We start from the raw sequence: 12,151 nt of genomic DNA, 5'->3' as shown, positions 1-12,151 counted from the left end.
ATCTATCTTTCTGTTTTTATGCCAGTACCAGACTGTCTTAATTACTGTAGCTTTGTAGTATAGTCTGAAGTCAGGGAGCCTGATTCCTCCAGCTCCGTTTTTCGTTCTCAAGATTGCTTTAGCTATTCGGGGCCTTTTGTTTTTCCAAACAAATTTTGAAATTTTTTGTTCTAGTTCTGTGAAAAATGCCATTGGTAGTTTGATAGGGATTGCATTGAATCTGTAGATTGCTTTGGGTAGTAGAGTCATTTTCACAATATTGATTCTTCCAATCCAGGAGCATGGTATATCTCTCCATCTATTTGTATCATCTTTAATTTCTTTCATCAGTGTCTTATAGTTTTCTGCATACAGGTCTTTTGTCTCCTTAGGTAGGTTTATTCCTAGATATTTTATTCTTTTTGTTGCGATGGTAAATGGGAGTGTTTTCTTGATTTCATTTTCAGATTTTTCATCATTAGTGTACAGGAATGCCAGAGATTTCTGTACATTAATTTTATATCCTGCTACTTTACCAAATTCATTGATTAGCTCTAGTAGTTTTTCGGTAGCATCTTTAGGATTCTCTATGTATAGTATCATGTCATCTGCAAACAGTGACAGCTTTACTTCTTCTTTTCCAATTTGGATTCCTTTTATTTCCTTTTCTTCTCTGATTGCTGTGGCTAAAACTTCCAAAACTATGTTGAATAAGAGTGGTGAGAGTGGGCAGCCTTGTCTTGTTCCTGATCTTAGTGGAAATGGTTTCAGTTTTTCACCATTGAGGACAATGTTGGCTGTGGGTTTGTCATATATGGCCTTTATTATGTTGAGGAAAGATCCCTCTATACCTACTTTCTGCAGGGTTTTTATCATAAATGGGTGTTGAATTTTGTCGAAAGCTTTCTCTGCATCTATTGAGATGATCATATGGTTTTTCTCCTTCAACTTGTTAATATGGTGTATTACATTGATTGATTTGCGTATATTGAAGAATCCTTGCATTCCTGGGATAAACCCCACTTGATCATGGTGTATGATCCTTTTAATGTGCTCTTGGATTCTGTTTGCTAGTATTTTGTTGAGGATTTTTGCATCTATGTTCATCAGTGATATTGGCCTGTAGTTTTCTTTCTTTGTGACATCCTTGCCTGGTTTTGGTATCAAGGTGATGTCGGCCTCGTAGAATGAGTTTGGGAGTGTTCCTCCCTCTGCTATATTTTGGAAGAGTTTGAGAAGGATAGGTGTTAGCTCTTCTCTAAATGTTTGATAGAATTCACCTGTGAAGCCATCTGGTCCTGGGCTTTTGTTTGATGGAAGATTTTTAATCACAGTTTCAATTTCAGTGCTTGTGATTGGTCTATTCATATTTTCTATTTCTTCCTGAGTCAGTCTTGGCAGGTTGTGCATTTCTAAGAATTTGTCCATTTCTTCCAGGTTGTCCATTTTATTGGAATAGAGTTGCTTATAGTAATCTCTCATAATCTTTTGTATTTCTGCAGTGTCAGTTGTTACTTCTCCTTTTTCATTTCTAATTCTATTGATTTGAGTCTTCTCCCTTTTTTTCTTGATGAGTCTGGCTAATGGTTTGTCAATTTTGTTTATCTTCTCAAAGAACCAGCTTTTAGTTTGGTTGATCTTTGCTATCGTTTCCTTCATTTCTTTTTCATTTATTTCTGATCTGATCTTTATGATTTCTTTCCTTCTGCTAGCTTTGGGGTATTTTTGTTCTTCTTTCTCTAATTGCTTTAGGTGCAGGGTCAGGTTGTTTACTCGAAATGCTTCCTGTTTCTTAAGGTGGGATTGTATTGCTATAAACTTCCCCCTTAGAACTGCTTTTGCTGCGTCCCATAGGTTTTGGGTCGTCGTGTCTCCATTGTCATTTGTTTCTAGGTATTTTTTAATTTCCTCTTTGATTTCTTCAGTGATCACTTCGTTATTGAGTAGTGTATTGTTTAGCCTCCATGTGTTTGTATTTTTTACACATCTTTTCCTGTAATTGATGTCTAGTCTCATAGCATTGTGGTCGGAGAAGATACTTGATACAATTTCAATTTTCTTAAAATTACCGAGGCTTGATTTGTGACCCAAGATATGATCTATCCTGGAGAATGTTCCATGAGCACTTGAGAAAAATGTGTATTCTGTTGTTTTTGGATGGAATGTCCTATAAATATCAACTAAGTCCATCTCGTTTAATGTATCATTTAAAGCTTGTGTTTCCTTATTTATTTTCATTTTGGATGATCTGTCCATTGGTGAAAGTGGGGTGTTAAAGTCCCCTACTATGAGTGTGTTACTGTCGATTTCCCCTTTTATGGCTGTTAGTATTTGCCTTATGTATTGAGGTGCTCCTATGTTGGGTGCATAAATATTTACAATTGTTATATCTTCTTCTTGGATCGATCCCTTTATCGTTATGTAGTGTCCTTCCTTGTCTCTTCTAATAGTCTTTATTTTAAAGTCTATTTTGTCTGATATAAGAATTGCTACTCCAGCTTTCTTTTGATTTCCATTTGCATGGAATATCTTTTTCCATCCCTTTACTTTCAATCTGTATGTGTCTCTAGGTCTGAAGTGGGTCTCTTGTAGACAGCATATATATGGGTCTTGTTTTTGTATCCATTCAGCCACTCTGTGTCTTTTGGTGGGAGCATTTAGTCCATTTACATTTAAGGTAATTATTGATATGTATGTTCCTATTCCCATTTCCTTAATTGCTTTGGGTTCGTTATTGTAGGTATATTCCTTCTGTTGTGTTTCTTGCCTAGAGAAGTTCCTTTAGCATTTGTTGTAAAGCTGGTTTGGTGGTGCTGAACTCTCTCAGCTTTTGCTTGTCTGTAAAGGTTTTAATTTCTCCATCAAATCTGAATGAGATCCTTGCTGGGTAGAGTAATCTAGGTTGCAGGTTTCTCTCCTTCATCACTTTAATTATGTCCTGCCACTCCCTTCTGGCTTGTAGGGTTTCTGCTGAGAGATCAGCTGTTAACCTTATGGGGATTCCCTTGTGTGTTATTTGTTGTTTTTGCCTTGCTGCTTTTAATATGATTTCTTTGTGTTTAATTTTTGACAGTTTGATTAATATGTGTCTTGGTGTATTTCTCCTTGGATTTATTCTGTATGGGACTCTCTGTGCCTCCTGGACTTGATTAACTATTTCCTTTCCCAAATTAGGGAAGTTTTCAACTATAATCTCTTCAAATATTTTCTCAGTCCCTTTCTTTTTCTCTTCTTCTTCTGGAACCCCTATAATTCGAATGTTGGTGCGTTTAATGTTGTCCCAGAGATCTCTGAGACTCTCCTCTGTTCTTTTCATTCTTTTTTCTTTATTTTGCTCTGCATCAGTTATTTCCACTATTTTATCTTCCACCTCACTTATCCGTTCTTCTGCCTCAGTTATTCTGCTATTGATCCCATCTAGAGTATTTTTCATTTCATTTATTGTGTTTTTAATCGATGCTTGATTCATCTTTAGTTCTTCTAGGTCCTTGTTAACTGTTTCTTGCATGTTGTCTATTCTATTTCCAAGATTATGGATCATGGAAATAGAATCTTGGATCAGCTTTACTATCATTATTCTGAATTCTTTTTCAGGTAGACTGCCTATTACCTCTTCATTTGTTAGGTCTGGTAGGTGTTTATCTTGCTCCTTCACCTGCTGTGTGTTTTTCTGCCTTCTCATTTTGCTTATGTTACTGTGTTTGGGGTCTCCTTTTTGCCGACTGCAGATTCGTAGTTCCCGTTGTTTTTGGTGTCTGACCCCAGTGGCTAAGGTTGTTTCAGTAGGTTGTGTAGGCTTCCTGGTGGGGGGGACTAATTCCTGTGCTCTGGTGGTTGAGGCTCGATCTTGTCTTTCTGGTGGACAGGTCCACGTCTGGTGGTGTGTTTTGGGGTGCCTATGGCCTTATTATGTTTTTAGGTAGCCTCTCTGCTAATGGGTGGGGTTGTGTTCCTGCCTTGCTAGTTGCTTGGCATAGGGTGACCTGCACTGTAGCTTGCTGGTCGTTGACTGAAGCTGGGTGCTGGTGTTGGGATGGAGATCTCTGGGAGATTTTTGCTGCTTGATATTATGTGGAGCTGGGAGGTCTGTTGTGGACCCGTGTCCTGAAGTTGGCTCTCCCACTTCAGAGGCACAGCACTGGCTCCTGGCTGCAGCACCAAGAGCCTTTCATCCACCCGGCTCAGAGTAACAGGGAGAAAAAGTAGAAAGAAAGAATTAGTAGAAGAAAGAAAGAGAGAGGGAAAGAAAGGAAGAAGGGAAGAAAGGAAGGAAGGAAGGAAGGAAGAAAGAAAGGAGGGAGGGAGGGAGGGAGGAAGGATGGAAAGAAAGAAGGAAAGAAAGGAGGGAGGGAGGGAGAAAGGAAAGGAAGAAAGACAGGAGGGAGGGAGGAAGGAAAGAAAAAGAAAGTGGAAAGAAGAAGGGTGGGAGGGAGGAAAGAAAAAGAAAGAAGGAAAGGAGGAGCGGAGGGAGGGAGGGAGGAAGGGAGAGTAGGAAAAAAAGAAAGAGCAGGTAAAGTAAAATAGAATAAAGTATGAAATATAGTAGCGTTATTAAAATTAGAAAGTAATTATTGAAAAAAAAAAAAAAAAACGGACCGATAGAACCCTGAGACATATGGTGGAAGCAAAGCTATACAGAGAGAATCTTACACAGAAGATTACACATACACATTCACAAAAAGAGAGCAGGGGGAAAAATCAAAAATCTTGCTCTCCAAGTCCACCTCCTCAATTTGGGATAATTCGTTGTAAAAAGAGGAAAAGGGCGAGAAGTCTGAAATCTTGCTCTCTAAGTCCACCTCCTTAATTTGGAATAATTCGTTGTAAAAAGAGGAAAAGGGGGGAAAGTCTTAAATCTTGTCCTCAAAGTCCACTTCCTCAATTTGGGATGATTCGCTGTCCATTCATGCACTCCACAGACGCAGGGCACATCAAATGGACCGTGGAGCTTTAATCCGCTGCCTCCGAGGCTGCACAGAGAGATTTCCCTGCCTCTGCTCTCACAGCTCCCGGGTCTCAGCCTTGGACCTGGCCCCGCCTCTGCGCGTAGGTCGCCGGAGGGCGTCCGTTCTTCGCTCAGACAGGACGGGTTTAAGGGAGCCGCTGATTCGGGGGCTCTGGCTCACTCAGGCAGAGGGGAGGGAGGGGCGCGCAGTGTGGGGCGGGCCTGCGGCGGCAGAGGCCGGCGTGACATTGCAGCAGCCCGTGGCGCTCCGTGCGCTTTCCCGGGAAAGCCGTCCCCGGGTCTCGGGGACCCCAGCAGTGGCGGGGTGCACAGGCCCCCCGGAAGGCGGGGCGGACAGTGACCCGCGCTCGCACACAGGCCCCGCGGCGGCGGCGGCGGCGGCGGCGGCGGGCCGTACCATACTGTCTTGATTACTGTAGCTTTGTAGTATAGTCTGAAGTCAGGGAGCCTGATTCCTCCAGCTGCATTTTTTGTTCTCAATATTGCTTTGGCTACTCCGGGTCTTTTGTGTTTCCATACAATTTGTGAAATTTTTTGTTGTAGTTCTGTGAAAAATGCCATTGGTAGTTTGATAGGGATTGCATTGAATCTGTAGATTGCTTTGGGTAGTAGAGTCCTTTTCACAATGTTGATTCTTTTGATCCAAAAACATGTTATTTTTCTCCATCTGTTGGTATCATCTTTAATTTCTTTCATCAGTGTCTTATAGTTTTCTGCATACAGGTCTTTTCTCTCCTTTGGTAGGTTTATTCCTAGGTATTTAATTCTTTTTGTTGCAATGGTAAATGGGAGTGTTTCCTTAATTTCTCTTTCAGATTTTTCACCATTAGTGTATAGGAATGCAAGAGATTTCTGTGCATTAATTTTGTATCATGCTACTCTACCAAATTCAATGATTAGCTCCAGTAGTTTTCTGGTAGCATCTTTAGGATTCTCTCTGTATAGTATCATGTCACCTGCAAACAGTGGCAGGTTTACTTCTTCTTTTCCGATTTGGATTCCTTTTACTTCCTTTTCTTCTCTGATTGCTGTGGCTAAAACTTCCAAAACTATGTTGAGTAATAATGGTGAGAGTGGGCAACCTTGTGTTGTTCCTGATCTTAGAGGAAATGGTTTCAGTTTTCCACCATTGAGAACATTGTTGGCTGTGGGTTTGTCATATATGGCCTTTATTATGTTGAGGTAAGTTCCCTTTATGCCTACTTTCTGAAGGGTTTTTATCATAAATGGTGTTGAATTTTGTCGAAAGCTTTCTCTGCATCTATTGAGATGATCATATGGTTTTTCTCCTTCAGTTTGTTAATATGGAGTATCACATTCATTGATGTGTGTATATTGAAGAATCCTTGCATTCTTGGGGTAAACCCCACTTGATCATAGTGTATCATCCTTTTAATGTGCTGCTGGATTCTGTTTGCTAGTATTTTGTTGAGGATTTTTGCACCTATGTTCATCAGTGATATTGGTCTGTAATTTTCTTTTTTTGTGACACCTTTGTCTGGCTTTGGTATCAGGGTGATGGTGGCCTCGTAGAATGAGTTTGGGAGTGTTCCTCCCTCTGCTATATTTTGGAAGAGTTTAAGAAAGATAGGTGTTAGCTCTTCTCTAAATGTTTGATAGAATTCGCCTGTGAAGCCATCTGGTCCTGGGCTTTGGTTTGTTGGAAGATTTTTAATCACAGTTTCAATTTCAGTGCTTGTGATTGGTCTGTTCATATTTTCTATTTCTTCCTGGTTCAGTCTCAGAACGTTGTGCATTTCTAAGAATTTGTCCATTTCTTCCAGGTTGTCCATTTTATTGGCAGAGAGTTGCTTGTAGTAATCTCTCATGATCCTTTGTATTTCTGTAATGTTGGTTGTTACTTCTCCTTTTTCATTTCTAATTCTATTGATTTGAGTCTTCTCCCTTTTTTCTTGATGAGTCTGCCTAATGGTTTATCAATTTTGTTTATCTTCTCAAAGAACCAGCTTTTAGTTTTATTGATCTTTGCTATCATTTCCTTCATTTCTTTTTCATTTATTTCTGATATGATCTTTATGATTTCTCTCCTTCTGCTAACTTTGGGGTTTTTTTGTTCTTCTTTCTCTAATTGCTTTAGGTGTAAGGTTAGGTTGTTTATTTCAGATGTTTCTTGTTTCTTGAGGTAGGATTGTATTGCTATAAACTTTCCTCTTAGAACTGCTTTTGCTGCATCCCATAGGTTTTGGATCATCCTGTTTTCGTTGTCATTTGTGTCTAGGTATTTTTTTGATTTCCTCTTTGATTTCTTCAGTGATCTCTTATTTAGTATTGTATTGTTTAGCCTCCTTGTGTTTGTAAGATTTTTTCCTGTAATTGATATTTACTCTCATAGCATTGTGGTTGGAAAAGATACTTGATATGATTTCAATTTTCTTAAATTTACCAAGGCTTGCTTGATTTGTGACCCAAGATATGATCTATCCTGGAGAATGTTCCATGAGCACTTGAGAAGAAAGTGTATTCTGTTGTTTTTGGATGGAATGTCCTATAAATATCAATTACATCCATCTTGTTTAATGTATCATTTAAAGCTTGTGTTTCCTTATTTATTTTCATTTTGGATGATGTGTCCATTGGTGAAAGTGGGGTGTTAAAGTCCCCTACTATGAATGTGTTACTGTCGATTTCCCCTTTTATGGCTGTTAGTATTTGCCTTATGTATTGAGGTGCACCTATGTTGGGTGCATAAATATTTATAATTGTTATATCTTCTTCCTGGATTGATCCTTTGATCATTATGTAGTGTCTTTCTTTGTCTCTTCTAGTAGTCTTTATTTTAAAGTCTATTTTGTCTGATATGAGAATTGCTACACCAGCTTTCTTTTGATTTCCATTTGCATGGAATATCTTTTTCCATCCCCTCACTTTCAGTCTGTATGTGCCCCTAGATATGAAGTAGGTCTCTTGTAGACAGCACGTATACAGGTCTTGTTTTTGTATCCATTCAGCCAGTCTATGTCTTTTGGTTGGAGCATTTAATCCATTTACATTCAAGATAGTTATCGATATATATGTTCCTATTACCATTTTCTTAATTGTTTTGGGTTTGTTATGTAGGTCTTTTCCTTCTCTTGTGTTTCCTGCCTAGAGAAATTCCTTTAGCATTTGTTATAGAGCTGGTTTGGTGGTGCTGAATTCTCTTAGATTTTGCTTGTCTGTAAAGGTTTTAATTTCTCTGTCAAATCTGAATGAGATCCTTGCTGGGTAGAGTAACCTTGGTTGTAGGTTTTTCCCTTTCATCACTTTAAATATGTCCTGCCACACCCTTCTGGCTTGCAGAGTTTCTGCTGAAAGATCAGCTGTTAACCTTATGGGGATTCCCTTATGTGTTATTTGTTGTTTTTCCCTTGCTGCTTTAATATTTGTTCTTTGTATTTAATTTTTGATAGTTTGATTAATATGCGTCTTGGCATGTTTCTCCTTGGGTTTATCCTGTATGGGACTCTCTGTGCTTCCTGGACTTGATTGACTATTTCCTTCCCCATATTAAGGAAGTTTTCAACTATAATCTCTTCAAATATTTTCTCAGTCCTTTTCTTTCTCTCTTCTTCTTCTGGGACCCCTATAATTCAAATGTTGGTGCATTTATTGTTGTCCCAGAGGTCTCGGAGACTGTCCTCAATTCTTTTCATTCTTTATTCTGCTCTGCAGTAGTTATTTCCACTATTTTATCTTCCAGGTCACGTATCCATTCTTCTGCCTCAGTTATTCTGCTATTGATTCCTTCTAGAGAATTTTTAATTTCATTATTATGTTGTTCATCATTGTTTGTTTGCTCTTTAGCTCTTCTAGTTCCTTGTTAAATGTTTCTTGTATTTTCTCCCTTCTATCTCCAAGCTTTAGATCATCTTTACTATCATTACTCTGAATTCTTTTTTAGGTAGACTGCCTATTTCCTCTTCATTTGTTTGGTCTGGTCGGTTTTTTTTATCTTGCTCCTTCATCTGCCCTGTGTTTCTCTGTCTTCTCATTTTGCTTAACTTACTGCAGTTGGGGGTCTCCTTTTTACAGGCTGCAGGTTCATAGTTCCCATTGTTTTTGGTGTCTGCCCCCAGTGGCTAAGGTAGGTTCAGTGGGTTGTGTAGGCTTCCTGTTGGAGGGGACTGGTGCCTGTGTTCTGGTGGATGAGGTTGGATCTTGTCTTTCTGGTGGGCAGGACCATGTCCGGTGGTGTGTTTTGGGGTGTCTGTGACCTTATTATGATTTTAGGCAGCCTCTGCTGATGGGTGGGGCTGTGTTTCTGTCTTGCTAGTTGTTTGGCATATGTTGTCCAGCGCTGTAGCTTGCTAGTCATTGAGTGGCGTTGGGTCTTAGTGTTGAGATGGAGATCTCTGGGAGAGCTTTCACCGTTTGATATTACGTGGAGCTGGGAGGTCTCTGGTGGACCAGTGTCTTGAACTTGGCTCTCCCACCTCAGAGGCACAGGCCTGACACCTAGCCGGAGCACCAAGACCCTGTTAGCCACACAGCTCAGAAGAAAAGGGAGAAGAAAAGAAAAAGTGAGAGAGAGAGAGGGAGGGAGGCAGGGAGGAAGAAAAAATATAATAAAGTTATTAAAATAAAAAAAATTTTTAATTATTAAAAATTAAAAAGTAATTAAGAAGAGAAAGAAAGAAGAGAACAACCAAACCAAAAATTAAATCCACCAATGATAACAAGTGCTAAAAACTATACAAAAAAAAAAAAAAAAAAAGACAGAGCCCTAGGACAAATGGTAAAAGCAAAGCTATACAGACAAAATCACACAAAGAAGCAAACACATACACACTCACAAAAAGAGAAAAAGGAAATATATATATATATATATATATATATATATATATATATATATATATATATAAAGAAAGGAAGAGAGCAACCAAATCAATAAACAAATCTATCAATGATAATAAACTCTAAATACTAAACTAAGATAAACATAAAACCAGAAACAAATTAGATGCAGAACGCAAACCCCAAGTCTACAGTTGCTTCCAAAGTCCACCTCCTCAATTTGGGATGATTTGTTTTCTGTTCAGGTATTCCACAGATGCAGGGTACATCACATTGATTGTGGAGATTTAATCCGCTGCTCCTGAGGCTGCTGGGAGAAATTTCCCTTTATCTTCTTTGTTCGCATAGCTCCCGGGATTCAGCTTTGGATTTGGCCCTGCCTCTGCGTGTAGGTCGCTGGAGGGCGTCTGTTCTTCGCTCAGAGAGGACACGGTTAAAGGAGCAGCTGATTCGGGGGCTCTGGCTCACTCAGGCCAGGGGGAGGGAGGGGTACGGAGGCGGGGCGAGCCTGTGGCGACAGAGGCTGGCATGACGTTGCACCAGCCTGAGGCGCGCTGTGCGTTCTCCCGGGTAAGTTGTCCCTGGACCACGGGACCCTGGCAGTGGCGGGCTGCACAGGCTCCCTGGAGGGGAGGTGTGGAGAGTGACCTGTGCTTGCACACAGGCTTCTTGGTGGCGGCAGCAGCAGCCCCAGCGTCCCACACTCGTCTCTGGGGTCCGCGCTGTTAGCCGCGGCTCGAGCCCGTCTCTGGAGCTCCTTTAAGCGGCGCTCTGAATCCTCTCTCCTCGTGCACCCCGAAACAATGGTCTCTTGCCTCTTAGGCAGGTCCAGACCTTTTCCCAGACTCCCTCCCGGCTAGCTGTGGCACACTAACCCCCTTCAGGCTGTGTTCACGACGCCAACCCCAGCCTTCTCCCTGGGATGTGACCTCCGAAGGCCGAGCCTCAGCTCCCAGCCACGCCCACCCCGGCGGGTGAGCAGACAAGCCTCTCGGGCTGGTGAGTGCTGGTCGGCACCGATCCTCTGTGCGGGAATCTCTCCGCTTTGCCCTCCACACCCCTGCTGCTGCGCTCTCCTCCGTGGCTCTGAAGCTTCCCCTCTGCCACCCGCGTCTCCGCCAGTGAAGGCCCTTCCTAGTGTGTGGAAAATTTTTCTCCTTCACAGCTCCCTCCCAGAGGTGCAGGTCCCGTCCCTATTCTTTTGTCTCTGTTTTTTCTTTTTTCTTTGCCCTACACAGGTATGTGGGGAGTTTCTTGCCTTTTGGGAGGTCTGAGGTCTTCTGCCAGCGTTCAGTAGGTGTTCTGTAGGAGTTGTTCCACGTGTAGATGTGTTTCTGATGTATCTGTGGGGAGGAAGGTGATCTCCACATCTTACTCCTCCACCATCTTGAAGTCCCCTCTCAAGTTTTGTAATTCTTTGTAGTTTTGTGGAGTGTTTTTAAGGATGCAAGAAACTATTTACAATAGCCAAGACATGGAAGCAACCTGAGTATCCATAAACAGATGAATGGATAAAGAAGATGTGGTATGTATATTCCACGGAATACTAGTCAGCCATAAAAAAGAATGAAATATTGCCATTTGCAGCAACGCTGATAGACCTAGAGGTTATCATACTAAGTGAAGTAAGTCAGACAGAGAAAGACAAATATCATATGATACCACTTATGTGTGGAATCTAGAAAATAATACAAATGAATTTATTTACAAAACAGAAACAGACTCACAGACGTAGAAAACAAACTTATGGTTACCAAAGGGGAAAGGCAGGGAGGGATAAATTAAGAGTATGGGATTAACAGATACACACTACTATGTATAAAATAAACAACCAGGATTTACTGTATAGCATGGAGAACTATATTCAATATCTTGTAATAACCTATAGTGGAAAAGAATACATATATATATATATATATATATATATATATATATATATATATATACACACACATATATACATAACTGAATCACTTTGCTGTATACCTGAAACTAACACAGTATTGTAAATCAACTATACTTCAATTTAAAAGAAAAAAATAATGTTTAAAAATGCAAGAAATCTAAGGCACTACTATCTATTTTTATTTTTAATAACTGTGATTAACAGCTTAACGGTAATTACTTTATGTAGCACTGTACTGTTTGTAAAAGAACTGCAATTAGTTTAGTCAACAAGTATGAAATGCATTATATTAGATGTTGAGAACACAGTGGTGAAATGTCTTTCCTGTCCTCAAATGGAGTGATGTTTGCACAGGTTGTGGGGGCAAAGGGAGAACAAAGTCAAGGCAAGGTTTCCTGAAGGATGGGAGACTTGAGGTGACTCAAAGGACCCACCAAGTGGAAAGTTAAAGGAGGGTGTTCTCGGAGGGGAGAGCTGTATGTGCAGCTCCAGGAACTAGAATAACT

Source organism: Mesoplodon bidens (assembly GCF_964165515.1).
Source record: "Mesoplodon bidens genome assembly, chromosome: 7".
Lineage (NCBI taxonomy): Eukaryota > Metazoa > Chordata > Mammalia > Artiodactyla > Ziphiidae > Mesoplodon > Mesoplodon bidens.
Note: the sequence above shows the minus strand (reverse complement) of the source record.